General features: G+C 52.5%; 1 long non-coding RNA gene across 1 annotated transcript; it reads right to left on the bottom strand.

Annotated features, from left to right (window-relative positions):
• Nucleotides 1-2,754: 2,754 nt before the first annotated feature.
• LOC135173409 (uncharacterized) lies at nucleotides 2,755-18,558 on the bottom strand. The gene is made up of 3 exons (XR_010301304.1): nucleotides 18,476-18,558; nucleotides 7,998-8,181; nucleotides 2,755-3,283 (listed from the first exon to the last, which is right to left on the bottom strand). It is a non-coding gene; the product is annotated as an uncharacterized LOC135173409 (long non-coding RNA).
• Between the last annotated feature and the right edge of the window lie 1,415 nt (nucleotides 18,559-19,973).

The raw sequence follows: 19,973 nt of genomic DNA, 5'->3' as shown, positions 1-19,973 counted from the left end.
TTCATTAACTGTGTAGTGTTTCAGTACATGAGGCTATGTGTTTAACAGTCCACTGTGCTGTATCTGAGAAAAGAAAGAAAACCAACAGCTTAGGAAGCTGATTTGAATTTATAAGTAGTTCTAGCATCCCAGTGACATACCACTGAAAATCAGAGCAAGCCAGACCCTTGCTTTTCCTCATTTCTGGAGCTTGTATTTCTTGGCTGGGAAATGCAGTTTGGAGTAGCATGCTGGCAAGGCGTTTTATGACCGTGGCAGATAAATGTCTCCTGGGGACTTTGGCAGCAGGGATTTTAAACTGTTTAATAAGTAGCAACAGCTTGTGCGTGGTGGGACAAGGAGGAGAATGTTGGAATCAACCCTCTCACTGTTTCTGACGTGAGCTGGAGTGAAATGGAGAGCCCAGTTGACTGTTAGCGGTGAGGAAGGGGGAGGTTGAGTGGAAATGCCCACTACAGAGGGCACCAAGTGCTTTAATAAGGAACTGCTGACCAAGTTACTCAGCGTGCTGATGTGATTTGTATTCACATAACCTCTGTGCTCTGCTGGTTGTGAGAGTCCTTGAAATTCAAGGGAACAAGGAGATGAGCTTAACATCCTCTTCCCTGCCTGAAACAGCCCCTGTGGTAGCAAGGGCCATTGCTGTAGGCACCATCCCTGGAGGTGTTCAAGCAAAGCCTGGATGAGGCACTTAGTGCCATGGTCTGGTTGACTGGCTAGGGCTGGGTGCTAGGTTGGACTGGATGAGCTTGGAGCTCTCTTCCAACCTGCTTGATTCTATCATTCTATGAACTGTCACCCCCACCTCTTTTGCTGGAGCTGCAGCTGGAGATGGCCAGCCCTGGTCCCACGTAGAAGCCTCTATCACACTGACACCTCCATGCATCCTGACTCCGGTTGCTCTCTCCATGCCTCTCTGCGAACGCCTCAGTCCTGATTCTTTTTTACTGCATCCACTGCGTTCTTTCCTTCCTGCTTCTGCAAAGAGATAAATGGAGATGTGCAAAGCCATGCTAAGACTGAGCCCCTCCTCCGAGCCCTGCAATGCACCCAGCTCTTCTGCACTCAAACCAGCACCACTGGCACCCTCCAAGGCAGCCTGATACTCCTCTCAAGACAAAGCAGGGGCGTGTTGGGCACGCAGCCCTCGAGCAGCGACATGTTGGCAGCCCCAGCGCTATTGTGGTTTCCCCACTGATGCAGGCTGCCAGCTCCGTCTGCCTTGCTGGTCTGTTCCCCGGTGCTTGCCAGGAGGAAGGTGATGGGATGGAAATTCCCCCAACAGACTGTTCCTCCTCCCGTTCCCAATCCCTAATAGTGCTGCATGACCAGAGTTTTGGCAGCTGCAGAGTCCCAGGGCTGAGCCACGTTGGGGCCACCCAGCAGCATGGGCCTGATTTTCTGGTGGTCTCCCCTACTTGCAGCAGGGGTGACAGTACTAGTGCTGTATCCCAGTGATGTGCTTGGAATCAACCTTTGCAGCAAGCTTTATTACTTTGGCTTGAGTGACTCACAGGCAGCCAGCACAGAAAAGGTATCCAGCTTTAGCAGGGCTGGCTGGGAAGAGCTGTAGTGGCTGGGCCAGCACTAGGCTTTGGCAGGGGAGCAGTTGCTTTGGGCAGCTGCCTTCCAGGGGTAGATTAAAGGCCACGATATTACCACCTATGTTGCTGGTATCAAACCCTTGGCAAGCCTCAATTGCCCTGAGGATGCACTAGTGAGGATTAGGGCAGTGTTAACCAAGCAGTTGCCACCTACTTGAAGGAGGCAGCACCTTCTTCCTAGAGCTACCCAGTGCTCTGCTTCCCTCTCTCCTAATCACACCATGGACAAATCCCTCGCAGAACTCAACCCTGAGTGTCTACAACACCATGCCTGGAGCACAACAATAAAAGACCTGTGGGAGCTGGGTCAGAAAGGCATCACCCCCAACCCCCCACCAGCGAAGACTGCAGTGCTGAGAGAGCTCAAGGTGCATCCCATTGACACTGCTCCTTTCCAAGCAGCTCTAGAAGAGAGGTGATGCTTCTGTATCCATCCCCCTCCATGTGTTACAATGCTAAGAGGAGCGGTGCAAGATGAACCATGCAGCCGAGGAAAGAGCTTCGGGTGTGAAGCATTCCTACTGGAGCCCTGCCAGCCTGAGAGGGCACTCCTACAGCCTTACACAGACTCTTCAGGTTATTACATGAGCTCATGACTTGGAGGAGCTGCCCTGGTTTTCAAGAGCCTCTGGGTCCCACCGCAGCTGCACGGCACACCTGGACCCAGGAGCCATCCTGCCCCGCGCCGTGGTGAGGGCAGCTCGGCTTGCGTTCATTGGCATCCACCAGCAGCAGTGGGATGTGGCTGCACACATCTGCCTGCCAGCTCCTAGACCTGCATCTGGCACAGGAACTGTGGACATCACATCAAAAAAGGCAGGGTGGAATGATATATGTACAAGAATATATGTGTATGTATGAGTTGCTCTTCTCTTTATCCAAGCCAAAAGCATTCAAAGGGGTGGCTGGCTACTGCTGGGGACAAACCTGGCCAAAGGCAGCAGCTGCTGCCTTACTGAGTCCTCAGCAACTCTGAAGGCTTTCTGCTTTACGTAGATGGCAAAACAAGAAATGAATCTTCTCAGTCCCCAAGCCCTCAATTTCTCCCTTTCAGCAGTGAAAAATGCTCCTTCTGCAGGCTCTCAAGCGCAGTCCCCTGGAAGCTGCCGGAATGGGCTGTGACCCCAGAGAGCTGAGTCCTCCTCGAGGGACTGCACTCAACTACTCACAAGCATTTCCACTCAACTGATGGTCCCCATATCCCCTTGCCAGCCCTTGCACTGCCCAATTTAGCTCCCCATGAGGCCAGGCCATGGCTGCATGATTTCTTGCTCTGCTGATGGGCAGCACGGTAGCAGTTTTGTCACTTCTGCAACACTGGGAGGACCTAGGTGCAAATCCCACAGCAAGATCCCACTGCTCCAGCTGCACTTCCACAGGCCAGTTGCACGCCAGACCATCACCAAGAGAGACCAGCACTGTGGCCTCATGTGCCTTTATGGCTTCATTTTGAGAAGTTACCATGCCCTTCACTCCCCCACAAAGAAGACCTGCTCCTGCTTCTCCTCCACCAGAAAAGCTGTCCCTTGAGAATGCAAAGGCACAGATTCAATGACTTGGAACTCCTGGGGTGCTCTCCAGTCCAGAGGGTGGCCAGAAGGATTGTTGGCCAAGGCTCACAGCTCGAGAAGAGAAAATCCAGCAGCCTGGAGAAGTGGCTGCTGGTCCTGGTGTGAGTGCTGGGGGAGGAAGAACAGTGATGAAACCCATCTGCTGTGGTACCCAGACACGAGCCAGTGCCGTGAGGGAATTCTGCAGCTGAAACACATCCTGTGTGCTGAGCCCAAGGGGCGAGGAGCAAGACTAACTTGGCACGGTGAGAAATGCCACAGTGTTTATTTCCTCCAAGCTCTTCTATTTTTTTATTATTATTGCTGGTTTTTTTTCCCTTTTAAACTAAAATTAGAGCTTGGGAGGAAAAAAAAAAACCCTTCAGCAGCAGTGACCAGAGGGAATCACAGCAGCTCGTCGTATCTTTGTCATCACAGCTATTGATCAGAGCCACGAGGAAAATGGGCCAGCAGCTCTTGAACAACACCAGGTGAGAGCTGCTGAGACAAAGGTCGTTAAGAGCCCTGATGCTTGGTTTGGATTTAAAAGGCACAGATGATTGGGAGCAGTCCCTGGGACACCATTTGGCTGTAACTGAGGAACCAGGGAGGGACTTCTGTAGTCGCTTTATTGAGCCTAGGGATAGGATTGAGATTCTGCTGGGTCTCTTCTACCAGAATACAGCCAAATTGTTTTAAACATATCTATCTAATAAAGTACTTTCTCAGCTGTGACTTAGAAGTGTCCCTGTGATACGTGGCCGTGCACTCCATTATGCAAAGACAAAGCTCTTAACATGCAATGTTAGGCTTGGGTTTTACAACGTACAGAGAGGGTGTCCCCCCCCTTGTATTTACAGCACAGCAGTCTGCTCTGGTTCACTCTCCACCTAATTGAAACCAGGGCCAGGGATCTTGGTTAGCCTTATGGCTGCTTTTTTAAAGGTGGAGGAGAAATAAAGCACCTATCAGGTTAAGAATGGGGGCCTTAAAAAGATGGCTTTGCTCGTTACAGCTTAGGCACTTTATCTCCCAGCTCTGGCAGCACTGCCAACATAGAATCATAAAGTCATGGCATCACAGAATGAGTCAGGGCTGGAAGGGACCACGAGGAGCAGCCACTTCCAACCCCCCTGCCATGCCCAGGGACACCCTACCCTAGAGCAGGCTGCACACAGCCTCAGCCAGCCTGGCCTCAAACACCTCCAGCCATGGGGCCTCAACCACCTCCCTGGGCAACCCCTGCCAGCCTCTCACCACTCTCCTGCTCAACAACTTCCTCCTCACCTCCAGCCTCACTCTCCACACCTCCACCTTTGCTCCATTCCCCCCACTCCTGCCACTCCCTCACACCCTCCAAAGTCCCTCCCCAGCTTTTTTTAGCCCCCTTCAGATGCTGCAAGGCCACAAGAAGGTCCCCTGGGAGCCTCCTCTGCTCCAGCCTGCACAGCCCCAACTCTTTCAGGCTGTGCTCACAGCAGAGCTGCTGCAGCCTCTCAGCATCCTCCTGGCCCTGCTCTGGACACTCTCCAGCATCTCCACAGCCCTCTTGTCCCAGGGGCTCCAGAACTGGGTGCAGTACTCCAGGTGGGGTCTCAGCAGAGCACAGCAGAGGGGGAGAGAGACAGCAAGTCACAGAATCGTTTCAATCAGGCAAGACCTTTAACATCATCAAGTCCAATCATTGACTTAGCACCACCATGGCCATTAAACCACGTTCTGGAGTGCAATACAGATGCTGCATGGAGTCTGGGGTTGGGTGGGATAAAAACCTGGCTCCCATTTGTCCAGCAGCATCCTCCACCCCACAGTAAAGATGGCCTGGGGTGGGGTGGTGGCTGTTTGAGCTCCTGTTATTCCAAGTCCCCTGCAGGACAGTTGAGCTTTTTTTAGCATCAATCTTTTTTTTTAATGATGGTCACTAAAGAGCTCATTGAATCCCCCTGCTCTGCAGTTTGCTTCTCAGGAGTTTTGTAACAAACAATAAAAAATAGGGAAAAATAAGACACAATTTGGGGGGGGGAGGATTTGGTTTTGTGACTTTTTTTTTTCCATCTCTAGGATGTATTTACATAAAAATTCTGTGTGGCTGTCAAGCAAGTTGAAACAGACAACCTGGGGACATGCAGTGCCCTGGCCCAGACCTCCCATCTTGCTCCTAGGTGAAAAGCCATTGCATGGCCTCTTCCCCATGGTGCTTTTCCATCTTCTGCTACCTAAACTAAAAACAACCTGGGCCACCCAAGGGAAACCTTTTGTGTCTTTTCCTTTAAAGACCTTAAAATTTCATGTTCCTGACAAAGTGTTACATGGCAGAACTGCTGAGATTGAAAAAGGCCAAGTGCAGGGTTCTGCACTTTGGCCACAGCAACCCCCAAGCAGCACTAGAGGCTGGGGCCAGAGTGGCTGAGAGCAGCCAGGCAGAGAGGGAGCTGGGGGTGCTGGCAGAGAGGAGCTGAAGCTGAGGCAGCAGTGCCCAGGTGGGCAGCAGAGCCAATGGCATCCTGGGCTGGCTCAGGAGCAGTGTGGGCAGCAGGACAAGGGAGGTTCTTGTGCCCCTGTGCTCAGCACTGCTCAGGCCACAGCTTGAGTGCTGTGTCCAGTTCTGGGCTCCTGAATTGCAGAGAGCTGTTGAGGTGCTGGAAGGTGTCCAGAGAAGGGCAGCAGGGTTGGGGAGGGGCCTGGAGCAGAGCCCTGTGAGGAGAGGCTGAGGGAGCTGGGGGTGTGCAGCCTGCAGCAGAGGAGGCTCAGGGCAGAGCTCATTGCTGCCTGCAGCTGCCTGCAGGGAGGCTGTAGCCAGGTGGGGTTGGGCTCTGCTGCCAGGCAAGCAGCAAGAGAAGAAGGGGACAGAGTCTCAAGTTGTGCCAGAGGAAGTATAGGCTGGATGTGAGGAGGAAGTTGCTGGCAGAGAGAGTGATTGGCATTGGAATGGGCTGCCCAGGGAGGTGGTGGAGTGGCCGTGGCTGGAGGTGTTGCAGCCAAGCCTGGCTGGGGCACTTAGTGCCATGGTCTGGTTGGTTGGGCAGGGCTGGGTGCTAGGTTGGGCTGGCTGAGCTTGGAGCTCTCTTCCAACCTGCCTGATTCTGTGATTCTGTTATCCCAGAGCTCAACACTCTCTGGACTAGGGGAGCATAGAAAACCTTGAGTGAAAAGTAACTATAATACATATATATATATATATATATATATGTTTTATTACTAACTTTTTCCCCCCTCAGAGGTGGGAATTACTCAAGCAACCAATAGAACTCTCCAAAAAGAAATCTTTTTGGACAGGTGGTGGATGTTGCTGAAATAACCAATCAAAGAATCACACTTTTCTAGTAAAAACATAAAAAATAAGTATTAAAAAAAAGCAAAACCCAAACCCAACCAAACCAATCTTTATTTTGGTGTGAGGACTTCTAATGCAGCTCCAGCCCAGAAGGGGACTTTGTGTTAAAGCTGCATCTGCAAGCCCAGCACTGCAGACTCCTTCTCATGATCCTGTGTAATAATTTCCCTGGGACTAAGGTTATTTTTAAGCAAGTTTGGGTTATTTTCTCTCCCCCTCCTCACACTTTGTGTTTCTACTGTTGTACTCTTGACTTTGTAAATACAACCAGGCTGTAAATAAGTGCAGATGTAGATACCTTCTAGGCAACAAACCCACACCTAAGCAGCAGCAAAGAGACAGAAGTGACCATGTGTAGCCTTTGGTGACAAATAAAGGAATATTTTGTGTTTAAGTTGTGTGGTTTGTTGGGTTTGGAGGGGGTCTTGGTTGGCTTCTTTCTTTTCCTGGGGTGCATCAAGAGGAGTGTCGTCAGAGGGAGGTTTGCCTTTCCCACCTCTGCTCTGCCTTGGTGAGACCTCACCTGCAATATTGCCTTTGGTTTGGGGCTCCCCAGTTCAGGAGGGGCCAGGGATCTGCTTGAAAGAGTCCAATGGATGAGGCACTTAGTGCCATGGTCTGGTTGACTGGCTAGGGCTGGGGGGTAGGTTGGACTGGATGAGCTTGGAGCTCTCTTCCAACCTGGTTGATTCTGATTCTATGATAAGGGAGGGCTATGAAGATGATGAAAGGGCTGGAGCAGTGCTCTGTGAGGAAGGGCTGAGGGACCTGGGGCTTCTCTGGTGAAGAGAAGACTTAGAAGGGATCTAATCCATGTTGATGAGTATCTGAGGGCTGGCAGTCAAGAGGGAGGGGACAAACTCTGCTCAGTTGTGCCCTGGGACAGGTCAAGGGGCAGTGGGTGTAAACTACAGCACAAGGAGTTCCACCTCACCATGAGACAAACTCTGCTCAGTTGTGCCCTGGGACAGGTCAAGGGGCAGTGGGTGTAAACTACAGCACAAAGAGTTCCACCTCAACATGAGACAAACTCTGCTCAGTTGTGCCCTGGGATAGGTCAAGGGGCAGTGGGTGTAAACTACAGCACAAGGAATTCCACCTCACCATGAGACAAACTCTGCTCAGTTGTGCCCTGGGACAGGTCAAGGGGAAGTGGGTGTAAACTACAGCACAAGGAATTCCACCTCAACATGAGACAAACTCTGCTCAGTTGTGCCCTGGGACAGGTCAAGGGGCAGTGGGTGTAAACTACAGCACAAGGAGTTCCACCTCACCATGAGGAAGAACTTCAAGAGCAATGGAGCACTGGAACAGGCTCCCCAGGGAGGTTGTGGAGTCTCCTCTGGAGACTTTCAAGACCAGTCCAGATGCATTGCTGTGCAACCTGAGCTAGATTCTATAGTCCTGCTCTGGCAGGGGGGTTGGACTGGATGATCTCCTTGGGTCCCTTCCAACCCCTAACCTCCTGTGAGCCTGCAAAACGATTCATTCCTTTAGCTTGATCTTTACCTGGGAGATGAACTTGGTGCAGAACTTGTCCAAATTATCCCTCTCCTCCTTGAATCTGCATCTTCAGGAGCTGTCTCCAACTGCACACTGCCTGCAGGACCACAGTTGCCCCCAGGGCTTTGCTGATCCAGGAGGTAATGCCAGGGATTCTGAGCATCTCTGAGGCACTGGGGAAGCCCCCACCCTGCAGAAAGGTAAGCAGACAGGGGAGGACTGCATTGTTCATGACAAAGGAGGCACAGAATCATCACAGAAATGCTCAGCTTGGAACAGCCCCTCAGGACCACCAAGTCCAACCTATAACCCTACTCTACAAGGTGCACCCTAAACCTTATCCCCAAGCACCACATCCAAACGACTTCTAAACACATCCAGGGTTGGTGACTCCACCACCTCCCTGGGCAGCACATTCTAAAGCCTGACCACTCTTGCTGGGAAAAAAAGGTTCCTGGTGTCTAGTCTGAAGTTAACCAGACAGGACTGGATGAGGCACTTAGTGCCATGGTCTGGTTGATTGGATAGGGCTGGGTGCTAGGTTGGACTGGATGAGCTTGGAGGTCTCTTCCAACCTGCTTGATTCTATGATTGATTCTATGACTTAATTGGGGCAATTAAGGAGGCAGGAATTATAAAATATGCAGTTATTGTCTTTCCAAAAAGCTCATCCCACAAACTCTATGCAAGGCAGTTAAATCTGGGTTCTAATTCAGCCAGGAAGATCTTCCCAAGGATGCTTATTAATCCATTCATTTAGGAGAACCAGACCATTGGAAACGTTTAGCCACAAAATGGCTTTGCCTCACTTACAGAGAGGCAGCCTGGAGCCCTAGGGCATGTCTGTGCTACTCACTGCTGTGAAGTAGAACTCAGAGATAGTCCTTGGCTCCTTTGTGGTAGTGTTGGAACTGCTCAGTGTCTTGATAGCCATTGGGAGGCTTCTAGATCTTCCCAGGCTCTAGCAGGGTGCTAGGAAAGAGACAGATGATCTTTGGTCTGATCCTGGTTCCTCTTGGCACAGAGGTTTGCAGAGGTGCAGGCAGCATCTCCTGCAGATGTGCAGAGAGCACCATGTGGGTGGCACTTCTCACCACATCGTGAGGTGCTTAAATGCCTTCTCCTGGTTAAATTGAGGCACTTCACTTTCCAGGTAGTTCAAACCCAAAACATCATCAGGGCTAAGCTGGTCTGAAGCACAAGGCAGAGCAGAACACGCTGTACAGGCTGAGAGCAGTGAGGCAGAGCATGTTGTCTGAGCAGAGCAGAAGGTAGAGCAGGGCAGCACACACTGAGGCAGCTCCATGAGGCAGAGGCAGCTCCGTGAGGCAGAGGCAGCCAGGCAGGAGCAGCACACACTGAGGCAGAGGCAGCCAGGCAGAAGCAGCACAACTGCTTGCAGCTGAGCTCCATTTCTGTTCCTTGCCCGAGTGCAGAGGCTCCTTTGGCCACAGAGATTCACCAATCAGATGGCAGTTGCCAAACTGACCATGTTAGGTGACCCCAGGGCTTGCTCAGCCTTCTTTGAGCAAGACACCAACAAGTGGGCTGTGTGCAGCCTGCTCTAGGCTAGGGTGTCCCTGGGCATGGCAGGGTGGTTGGAACTGGCTGCTCCTTGTGGTCCCCTCCAACCCTGACTGGTGCTATGATCCTGTGGTGTGTGATTTATGTAGCTGGCTGGTGGTTGGAAGAGTTTTCCAGGCAAAACCTAAGCCCTGTTCTCAAAACTGCAATAATTCAGGTGATTCCCTTCCTGGACTGCCACTCTTTCATCATTCTCTGTTCAAGAGAGCTCCTCTCACCCTGGAAAGCTCTCCACAAATCATCACCACATAAAACCGACTGATGCAGACCAGAAATGTCATGTTTTGACAAACACCAGGCTCAGTTGCTTCAAAGGGGCATGTTAATGACCAGATAATTGTCTTCAAGCAGGTCACTCTTTGCAAGAGAGTCTCTGGCTCGGCTCACAACAGCTGCTCGACTTTCCTGTGCCTTAAACCTGCATCCCCTCAGTTCAAGAAGGACAGGGAATGGGGTCACTTTTCAGTCTCCTCCAAGCTAAAGAGCCCCAGCTGCCTCAGTCTCTCTTTGTGAGGAAGATGTTGCACTCCCTTAACCATTTTCATGGCTCTGTACTGAACAGCTGCATAGCAGTTCCCTGCCCTATTTGAGCTGAGGGGATGCAGGTTTAAGGTAGAAGGAAGTTGAGCTGCTGCTGCAAGCAGAGATAGAGACTCTCTTGCTGTGAAAGTGTCCAGTGCAGAGCCATGAAAATCACAGAATCAGCCAGGTTGGAAGAGAGCTCCAGGCTCAGCCAGCCCAACCTAGCACCCAGCCCTGCCCAACCAACCAGACCATGGCACTAAGTGCCCCAGCCAGGCTTGGCTGCAACACCTCCAGCCACAGCCACTCCACCACCTCCCTGGGCAGCCCATTCCAATGCCAATCACTCTCTCTGACAACAACTTCCTAACAACATCCAGCCTAGACCTCCCCTGGCACAGCTTCAGACTCTGTCCCCTTCTTCTCTTGCTCATTGCCTGGCAGCAGAGCCCAACCCCACCTGGCTACAGCCTCCCTGCAGGCAGCTGCAGGCAGCAATGAGCTCTGCCCTGAGCCTCCTCTGCTGCAGGCTGCACACCCCCAGCTCCCTCAGCCTCTCCTCACAGGGCTGTGCTCCAGGCCCCTCCCCAGCCTTGCTGCTCTTCTCTGGGCATGTTGCAGTACCTCAACATCCCTCTTGAATTGTTCTTCATCTGACCACTTCTCCCATCCCTGTAGATCCCCCATTCTTTGGTTTTAGTGCTTTCCAGTGGTATGAGAGCTGTGGCCTGTGGTTCAGGCTTTAGTTGCTCTCTACAAGGGATGCAGAAGAGGACACATTTTTGTGTGCTCCTATCTTACAAGCAGTCTCCTGAAAGATAAGCCAGCAGCCTCTGGCTGTGGCTTCTGTTCAAAACATGATGTGATAAGTCCCCTCTGGCCTATTGAACTGGCATGGCAGAGAAGCCCTCCTGAAAGCACTTGATTCACTGACCATAATATCTTGATTAAAACACTGTGCTTATCTGGCATGACCACACGAGATAGAGGCAAACCTGATATGATGATAACTTAAACTGTTGCTGTTTCCTTGGTTACCCTCAGGGATTAGTCCTTGGTCCAATGCACTACAATACAGTTACCAATGATTTAAAGCAGGGTCTTTGTCACTGCAGATGGCATGATGAGTGATGGGCAAGGTGTCAAAGTCTCCTCCAGCCTGGCCTCAACCACCTTCCTGGGCAACCCAGTCCAGCCTCTCACCACTCTCCTGCTCAACAACTTCCTCCTCACCTCCAGCCTCACTCTCCCCACCTCCACCTTTGCTCCATTCCCCCCGCTCCTGACACTCCCTCACAGCCTCCAAAGTCCCTCCCCAGCTTTTTTGGAGCTTCCTTCAGATGCTGGAAGGCCACAAGAAGGTCCCCTGGGAGCCTCCTCTGCTCCAGCCTGCACAGCCCCAACTCTTTCAGGCTGTGCTCACAGCAGAGCTGCTGCAGCCTCTCAGCATCCTCCTGGCCCTGCTCTGGACACTCTCCAGCATCTCCACAGCCCTCTTGTCCCAGGGGCTCCAGAGCTGGATGCAGGACTCCAGGTGGGGTCTCAGCAGAGCAGAGCAGAGGGGGAGAATCCCCTCCCTGGCCCTGCTGGCCACACTGCTGCTGCTGCAGCCCAGGCTCTGCTTGGCTTTCTGGGCTGCAAGTGCACACTGCTGGCTCCTGCTGAGCTTCTCCTCCAGCAGCACCCCCAAGTCCCTCTCCTCAGGGCTGCTCTCCAGCCACTCCCTGCCCACTGAGGGCTCCAGAACTGGCTGCAGTTCTGCAATTCCTGTCACTGGGAATAGGAGAGGTTAGACTCAAACTGGCACAGCCTTGCTGCTCTCCCCCTACCCTCACAACGACATGCACACACCTCCCCCAGCCCTGCTCTCCCCCTGCAGGGGCACTGCGAGCAAGCAAAGCACGGTGTGATCACTCAGTGCCCTACATCCCCGGGTCTTGTCATCTGGCAGCTTTGCTAAACACGGCTTTCTTCCTCCCAGCAACTCTGCAGGGACCTGGAGAAACGACTGCAGCAAACACGCCCTGGCACTTCAAAGTCGGAGGGCTGACGACTCTCGAAATGCACTTCTCTTCTTGTCTGCTTCCCCTCTTCTTAGCATTCCCCTCACTTGTCTAACAGCACCATCTGTGCTGGCACAAGCTTTGGCTCTGGCCTTGCACCTGAGCAAGGGAGAGATCCAGGTCCAAGGATGCTTTTAACGTTTGCTATGGTCAGGGAAGGAAAAGCAAACCCCTCTTTGACAACCCTTGGGAAGGCAATAAGAAGCAGCCTTGTTCTTTGCAGTTTTGCAGCAGAAGACTACTCAGAGATGGCCAAATTCTTCCTCCTGGATTTAGGTTCCTAGCTGAAACACATAGAGGAGGAGCTCACTGCCACACACCACAGCCAACAGAGAGCAAGTGGCTGAAATCTTAGTGAAGCTGGTGGTTGGGTTTGTCTTTGGAGGCTGGAGGTTCTTCACAGAGAGAGTGATTGGCACTGGAATGGGCTGGAGCTGGTGGTTGGGGTTGTCTTTGGAGGCTGGAAGTTCTTCACAGAGAGTGATCTGCCATTGGAATGGGCTGGAGCTGGTGGTTGGGTTTGTCTTTGGAGGCTGGAAGTTCTTCACAGAGAGAGTGATTGGCACTGGAATGGGCTGCCCAGGGAGGTGGTGGAGTGGCTGTGCCTGGAGGTATTCAAGCAAAGCCTGCGTGGGGCACTAACATCCAGCCTAGACCTGCCCTGCCACAACTTGAGGCTGTGTCCTCTTCTCTTGCTGCTTGCCTGGCAGCAGAGCCCAACCCCACCTGGCTACAGCCTCACTGCAGGCAGCTGCAGGCAGCAATGAGCTCTGCCCTGAGCCTCCTCTGCTGCAGGCTGCACACCCCCAGCTCCCTCAGCCTCTCCTCAGAGGGCTCTGCTCCAGGCCCCTCCTCAGCCTTGCTGCCCTGCTCCAAACACCTTCCAGCACCTCAACAGCTCTCTGCAATTCAGGAGCCCACAACTGGACACAGCACTCCAGGGGTGGCCTGAGCAGTGCTGAGCACAGGGGCAGAAGAACCTCCCTTGTCCTGCTGCCCACACTGCTCCTGAGCCAGCCCAGGATGCCATTGGCTCTGCTGCCCACCTGGGCACTGCTGCCTCAGCTTCAGCTCCTCAGATCCCTTTCTTCCTGGCTGCTCCAGATCCCCGGGAGCTTCAGAACTAATTCCTCTCTGTACTGCAGGAACACTAATCCAAAGCACTGCCAGATCAGGGCAAGAAGGTGTCAGGCAGCTGAAGCTACAAAAAGGGAAGGTAAGAAAATGTAACACCTTTTATGTAGTTTCTTATTCCTTCCTCACCCTCCTGGTCCTTCCCAATAAACTCACTTGAACTGAGGACCACACAAGAGGCAATTTGCACAGGGGAATGTGAAAAAAAAAATGGATGTTTCCTGACTACAGGGGGGAAAAAAAGGTGATTAAACACTTCCTTACAGTGGTTTAAAATGCAGTTGTATTTCTGCCTCTGCATTTGGAACTTGCTCACTTTGACAGACAAGAAAAACAGCAACAAAAGCCCCACACAAACCAAGCAAAAAGGAGCAAGGAGTCATAGAATCACAGAATGCTCTGGATTGCAAGGAATCTCCACAGGTCATCCAGTCCACTGGACTGACAAGTCCTGGACTAAGCTAAATCCCTCAGCACAACATCTCCTCACTAGGAATTGCTGTGGTTGGAAAGGACCACCAGCATCAGCCACTGCAACCTCCATCCCAGCAGCCTTCATCACCAGACCATAGCCTCAAGCACCACAGCCACTCTGCTTTTAAACACCTCCAGGGATGGTGACTCCACCACCTCTCTGGGCAGCCTGTGCCAGTGCCTGACCACCTGCTCAGCAAAGAGCTTCCTCCCAACAGCAAACCTAAACCTGCCCTGATGCAACTTGAGGCCATTGCCTCTTGTCCTAGCATTAGTAACTGGGGAGAAGAGACCAGCTCCAGCCTCACTGCAGCCTCCTGTTAGGTAGCTGTAGAGGGCAGTAAGGTCCCCTCTCAGCCTCCTCTTCTCCAGACTAAACAATCCCAGTTCCCTCACAGGTGATGCTTGCCAGACCTCTCCCCTGCCTCGTTGCCCTTCTCTGCACTGCTCCAGCACCTCAGTGTCCCTCCTGTGCTGTGCTGACCAAAACTGGACACAGGACTCGAGGTGTGGTCCCACCAGTGCTGAGCACAGAGGCATGAGCACCTGCCTGCTCCTGCTGGTCACAGCACTTCTGATCCAGGCCAGGATGCTGTTGGCCTTCTTGGCCACCTGGGCACACTGCTGCCTCATCTTCAGCTGCCTGTCCACCCCCAGGTCCCTGTCTGCAGGCAGCTCCCCAGCCGCTTCTCCCCCAGCCTGTAGGGCTGCTGGGGCTTGTTGTGGCTAAAGTGCATGTCCCAGCACCATTGCTTCAGCCTGTCCAAATGCCTCTGCAGGGCCTTCCTCCCCTCTGGCAGACGGACTCTTGTGCTTCATGTGGTGTCATCTGCAACCTGGCTGATCAGCAGTGAGGCGGCGTAGCCTCGTCCCCACCGGTCACACATTAGCACAGCAGAGGGGCTGCTAGCACAGAGCAAACCCAGCACCTGCTGTTTGCTCACAAACGGCCCGGGTGAGCTATTTACACTTCATTAACACGTGATGAAAGGCGAATTGAGAGAGCCCCCAAAGTGATGGAGAGCTCCAAGGGGCCCATGAATGAAATGATAACGCAATGTAAATAAGGCTGCCTTATACAGAGAGTGGGAATTAGCCTGTGAGCTAATCTAACCCAACAGCTATTACCAGAAATGCCTTCTCCACCTTCCCTCTGCCTTCCCCACCTCCCTGCAAAGGTAAGACTGAAGAGTCATGAGATGCAAGAGCGAAATGTTCCATCCCCATCAAAAAGCAAACAAAAAACCACCCCTCACACACACACACACACAAAGAGAGGAGCAGGAGCAGGACAAAAGCAGGCCCTAGGTAGATCCATCAAAAGCTGGCAGCTGGTGTGAGAGATTCACCCTGATATGGGTCAAGAACTGGCTGGAGGGCCAGGTCCAGAGAGTGGTCGTGAATGGTGCCACAGCCAGCTGGCAGCTGGCACCAATGGTGTGCCCCAGGGATCAGTGCTGGGCACAGTCCTGTTCAGTATCTTTAGTGATGATCTGGAGCAGGGAATTGAGTCCAGTATCAGTAAGTTTACAGATGACAACCAGCTAGGAGCAGCTGTGGAGCTGTTGGAGGGTAGCAGAGCCCTGCAGAGGGACCTTGCCAGGCTGGATGGGTGGGCAGAGGCCAAGGGGATGAGATTGAACAAGGCCAAGTGCAGGGTTCTGCACTTTGGCCACAACAACCCCAAGCAGCACTACAGGCTGGGGCCAGAGTGGCTGAGAGCAGCCAGGCAGAGAGGGAGCTGGGGGTGCTGGTAGAGAGGAGCTGAAGCTGAGGCAGCAGTGCCCAGGTGGGCAAGAGAGCCATCCCTGGAGGTGTTGCAGCCAAGCCTGGCTGGGGCACTTAGTGCCATGGTCTAGTTGATTGGCCAGGGCTGGGTGCTAGGTTGGAGTGGATGAGCTTGGAGCTCTCTTCCAACCTGCTTGTTTCTGTGAGTCTATGCTTCCATGACACTCATGACTCTTTTGGTTCCTGAGTAAGTCTCCTGTATGAAAAATGCTTTCAAACTCATGATAATGATCCCAGGGTAAAATATTGCAGGCAGAGGGCAGAGATGCTGCTGAGCTGCCAATGCTGGCAGCATACACATGGCCCCTTGATTCCTGGTCAATGAGCTGCAGCTGAGGGACAGCTTTGCTCACCTGACTCACCTCCCCAGACCTGCAACAGGAGGAGGAGAGCAAGGGCTAAACCAGCCTGGCAGGATTTAGTCTCTATCAGGACAGGAACACAAGTTTCATGCACACTCAAACACAAAGCTCTCTCCAAACTTCTTAAGACCTGTCACATAGAGTAGCAGATGTAGCTCCTTCTCCATCAGAAATTATTAAAGGAGGTGTCCCTCCTGTCCACCATCAGGCTCCTGCAGCATCACCACCCACTCAACTGAATTCATTGCTGTCCCATCATACTGCCTTCAGTTTTGGGCTCCCCTGTTGCAGAGGGACAGGGATCTGATGGAGAGGGTCCAGCAGAGGGCCACGAGGATGATGAGGGGACTGGAGGGCACTGCCTGCTGAGGAGAGGCTGAGGGCCCTGGGGCTGCTTAGTCTGGAGAAGAGAAGACTGAGAGGGGATTTGATAAATGTTTCTAAGTATCTGAGGGCTGCCAGGAGTGGGGGACAGGCTCTGCTCACTGCTCCCTGGCACAGGACAAGCAGCAATGGGTGTAAGCTGCAGCACAGGAGGTTCTGTCTCAGCACAAGGGGGAACTTCTTTCGTGTAAGGGTCCCAGAGCCCTGGCACAGGCTGCCCAGAGAGGCTGTGGAGTCTCCTTCTCTGTAGACTTTCAAGGCCTGTCTGGATGTGTTCCTGTGTGATCTGTGTTAGATAGTATTGCCCTGCTCTGGCAGGGGTTGGACTGGATGATCTCCTTGGGTGCCTTCCAACCCCTCACACCCTGTGATCATAGCCAACCAAGGCCAATCAGGCTCTGACCCATCTCATCCCAAGACAGATGGCTGCACGAGGGCAGATGCCTCACGCTGTAGGAGTGACTTTTTCTGCTCACTGGCTATAAAGGGAGATGAAGCTGAGCTCAGATCAGGGTTGCTGCTGCCTGCCACGAGTCTCACCCTCACTGACACCTCCTGGAGGTGAACACTGGCCATGTGCTCCTATCCCACCCAAGTGAACAGACTGGTGCCATGGCCTCACAGAAGATGCCTGCATGGAAGAGAAGCTTGAATTATCCTTCAGCAGCACATCTACTCCCTAAAAATAGTTCTTAGCAAGTAGTTGGGAGATATTTTCTTGGAGGCTCTGTGAAGTGTCAAAGAAAGATGGAAACTTAACATGTCTTTGGGGGGAAAAGAAATTCCTGGCTTTCCAAAGAGATATTAATGACTAGCAGATGGTTAACAGCCTGGGAAAAAGGAATATTTCAAGGATGCCATAAAATGGAAGGACTGCTACACCAGGCTGTCCATTGATTTAAACCTTGAAGTATTCCTTTTCCTAAGCACTGATCTCCTCAGGCCAAGACAAGCAGGTTCCTATCCATGCCCCAGCCAAGCCTCGGGTTGCTACTCATGTGAGTCTTTACAGGTCAGGTCAGTGGACCCATTTCTCCCACCACCATAGCCCCATAGGTGATTTTTCACAGCACTACAATGTGAAGTATGTTTTTCATCACTTCTGGCCCCTTATGCTCTTGTTCCACATCCCTCTGTGTGCTGGCTAACGTGAGAATGGGCAGATGCTGCCTGTTTCCAAACTCAAGATGAAAGCCTGGAGGTTTCCTAATAGAATCAACCAGATTGGAAGAGACCTCCAAGCTCCTCCAGTCCAACCTAGCACACAGCCCTGGCCAAGCAACCAGACCATAGAATAGAATCATAGAATCAAGCAGGTTGGAAGAGAGCTTCAAGCTCAGCCAGTCCAACCTAGCACTCAGCCCTGGCCAAGCAACCAGACCATAGAATCATAGAATCAGCCAGACTGGAAGAGAGCTCCAGGCTCACCCAGCCTAGCACCCAGCCCTGCCCAACCAACCAGACCATGGCACTAAGTGCCTCAGCCAGGCTTGGCTGCAACACCTCCAGCCACAGCCACTCCACCACCTCCCTGGGCAGCCCATTCCAATGCCAATCACTCTCTCTGCCAGCAACTTCCTAACAACATCCAGCCTAGACCTGCCCTGCCACAGCTTCAGACTCTGTCCCCTTCTTCTCTTGCTGGGTTCCTGGCAGCAGAGCCCAACCCCACCTGACTACAGCCTCCCTGCAGGCAGCTGCAGGCAGCAATGAGCTCTGCCCTGAGCCTCCTCTGCTGCAGGCTGCACACCCCCAGCTCCCTCAGCCTCTCCTCACAGGGCTGTGCTCCAGGCCCCTCCCCAGCCTTGCTGCCCTGCTCCAAACACCTTCCAGCACCTCAGCAGCTCTCTGCAATTCAGGAGCCCAGAACTGGACACACTATCATAGAATCAAGCAGGTTGTACTCAAGGTGTGGCCCATGAGCCAGCTTGGTTAGCTTCACTATTGCTATTGGGACACAGATCAGCACTCATCAACAGCCAAATGCAGAGCAGTTGCCACAGCTTCTCTGGGTGGCAAGTCCTAGCACCAGCAGTCTGCTACTTGTTAAAGCAAAGGTGCTCAGCTTTATTTCCACTGGCAGATGTCTGGTTGTTTGGCAGGAAACCATCAGCTGCACTCACACAGATGCACAACCACGTTGAGATACGAGTTAAGGCAACATTCCACTTACCTTCACACAAATGCAAATGTCTGCTGCTTTGGTGATGAGCAGCAGCTCCTCACTTCCTCAGCTGAATTAGGTCCATTCATTTCTTAGCCTTTAGTTAAAAAAACAAGAGTAGAGAACAGGTCCAGAATCATGTCCAAAGCTTGGCAAGGCCAATCGCTGACTAGCAACACATCTGTCCTGAACCCATTGAAGCACCACTTGGGAAGTGCAGCTTTCCAAAGCTTTGGAAAGGAAGAAGACAGCCCTGCTGGATCCCTGTTTGGAAATGCTCCATGCTGTACACATGGCTTAGCTGCAGAGAGAGTAGCAAGAATGCCACTGCAGTTTTGATGCTGAGCAGCAGCTCCTGTTTTCATCCCTTCTGCTGCACACACACTGAATCATAGAATCAAGCAGGTTGGAAGAGACCTCCAAGCTCATCCAGTCCAACCTAGCACCCAGCCCTAGCCAGCCAACCAGACCATAGAATAGAATCATAGAATCAAGCAGGTTGGAAGAGAGCTCCAAGCTCAGCCAGCCCAACCTAGCACCCAGCCCTGCCCAACCAACCAGACCATGGCACTAAGTGCCCCAGCCAGGCTTGGCTGCAACACCTCCAGCCACGGCCACTCCACCACCTCCCTGGGCAGCCCATTCCAATGCCAATCACTCTCTCTGCCAGCAACTTCCTCCTCACATCCAGCCTAGACCTGCCCTGCCACAGCTTCAGACTCTGTCCCCTTCTTCCCTTGCTGCTTGCCTGGCAGAAGAGACCAACTCCCAACTGGCTACAGCCTCCCTGCAGGCAGCTGCAGGCAGCAATGAGCTCTGCCCTGAGCCTCCTCTGCTGCAGGCTGCACACCCCCAGCTCCCTCAGCCTCTCCTCACAGGGCTGTGCTCCAGGCCCCTCCCCAGCCTTGCTGCCCTTCTCTGGCCACAGCAATGAGGTCCCCCCTGAGCCTCCTCCTCTCCAGGCTAAGGGGTTTCTAAATCTCCACTTTACATCCAGAACACTCCTGGGACACAGATTGCTTCTGACAAGGGCTTCTTTTTTTCAGACTTTTCATTTTTGAAGGAGAGATGATTTGGGGTTTTCATTCCAGTGTGGGGTTGGTGGGTTTTTTTGTTTGGGTAGCACAAGATGCTTCCATTGTTAGATACTGCAGGTGACAAACATCCCAGGGGGTAATTTCCAAGCATTTATAACAGCCCCCTCAGAATCCATCCTTTTTATATCCTATCATCTATCTGCAATAGGTTGGGAAATAGAAAATGATAGGAAACTGATAATAAATACATCTCAGCAGGCAGACACAGGCATGAGGAAGCCTTCAGCTTTTCCTCTCTGCCATATTATGTCTTTATCTGTTCTCCACGTATGGCTCTGGGAGGTTTTAGCTGGGAGTTTAGCACAGGGAAGCCAGCAAAAGTGAGCAGCTGATGCTGAACTGCTTCTGTTAGGTTACAGGAGTTGCTCTATCCTCAGGTCAGGAAATCTCAAGCTTTCATGAAGCAAGTC

The sequence above is a fragment of the Pogoniulus pusillus genome, chromosome 3, assembly GCF_015220805.1.
Source record: "Pogoniulus pusillus isolate bPogPus1 chromosome 3, bPogPus1.pri, whole genome shotgun sequence".
Lineage (NCBI taxonomy): Eukaryota > Metazoa > Chordata > Aves > Piciformes > Lybiidae > Pogoniulus > Pogoniulus pusillus.
This window is presented reverse-complemented; position numbering and strand designations above follow the sequence as displayed.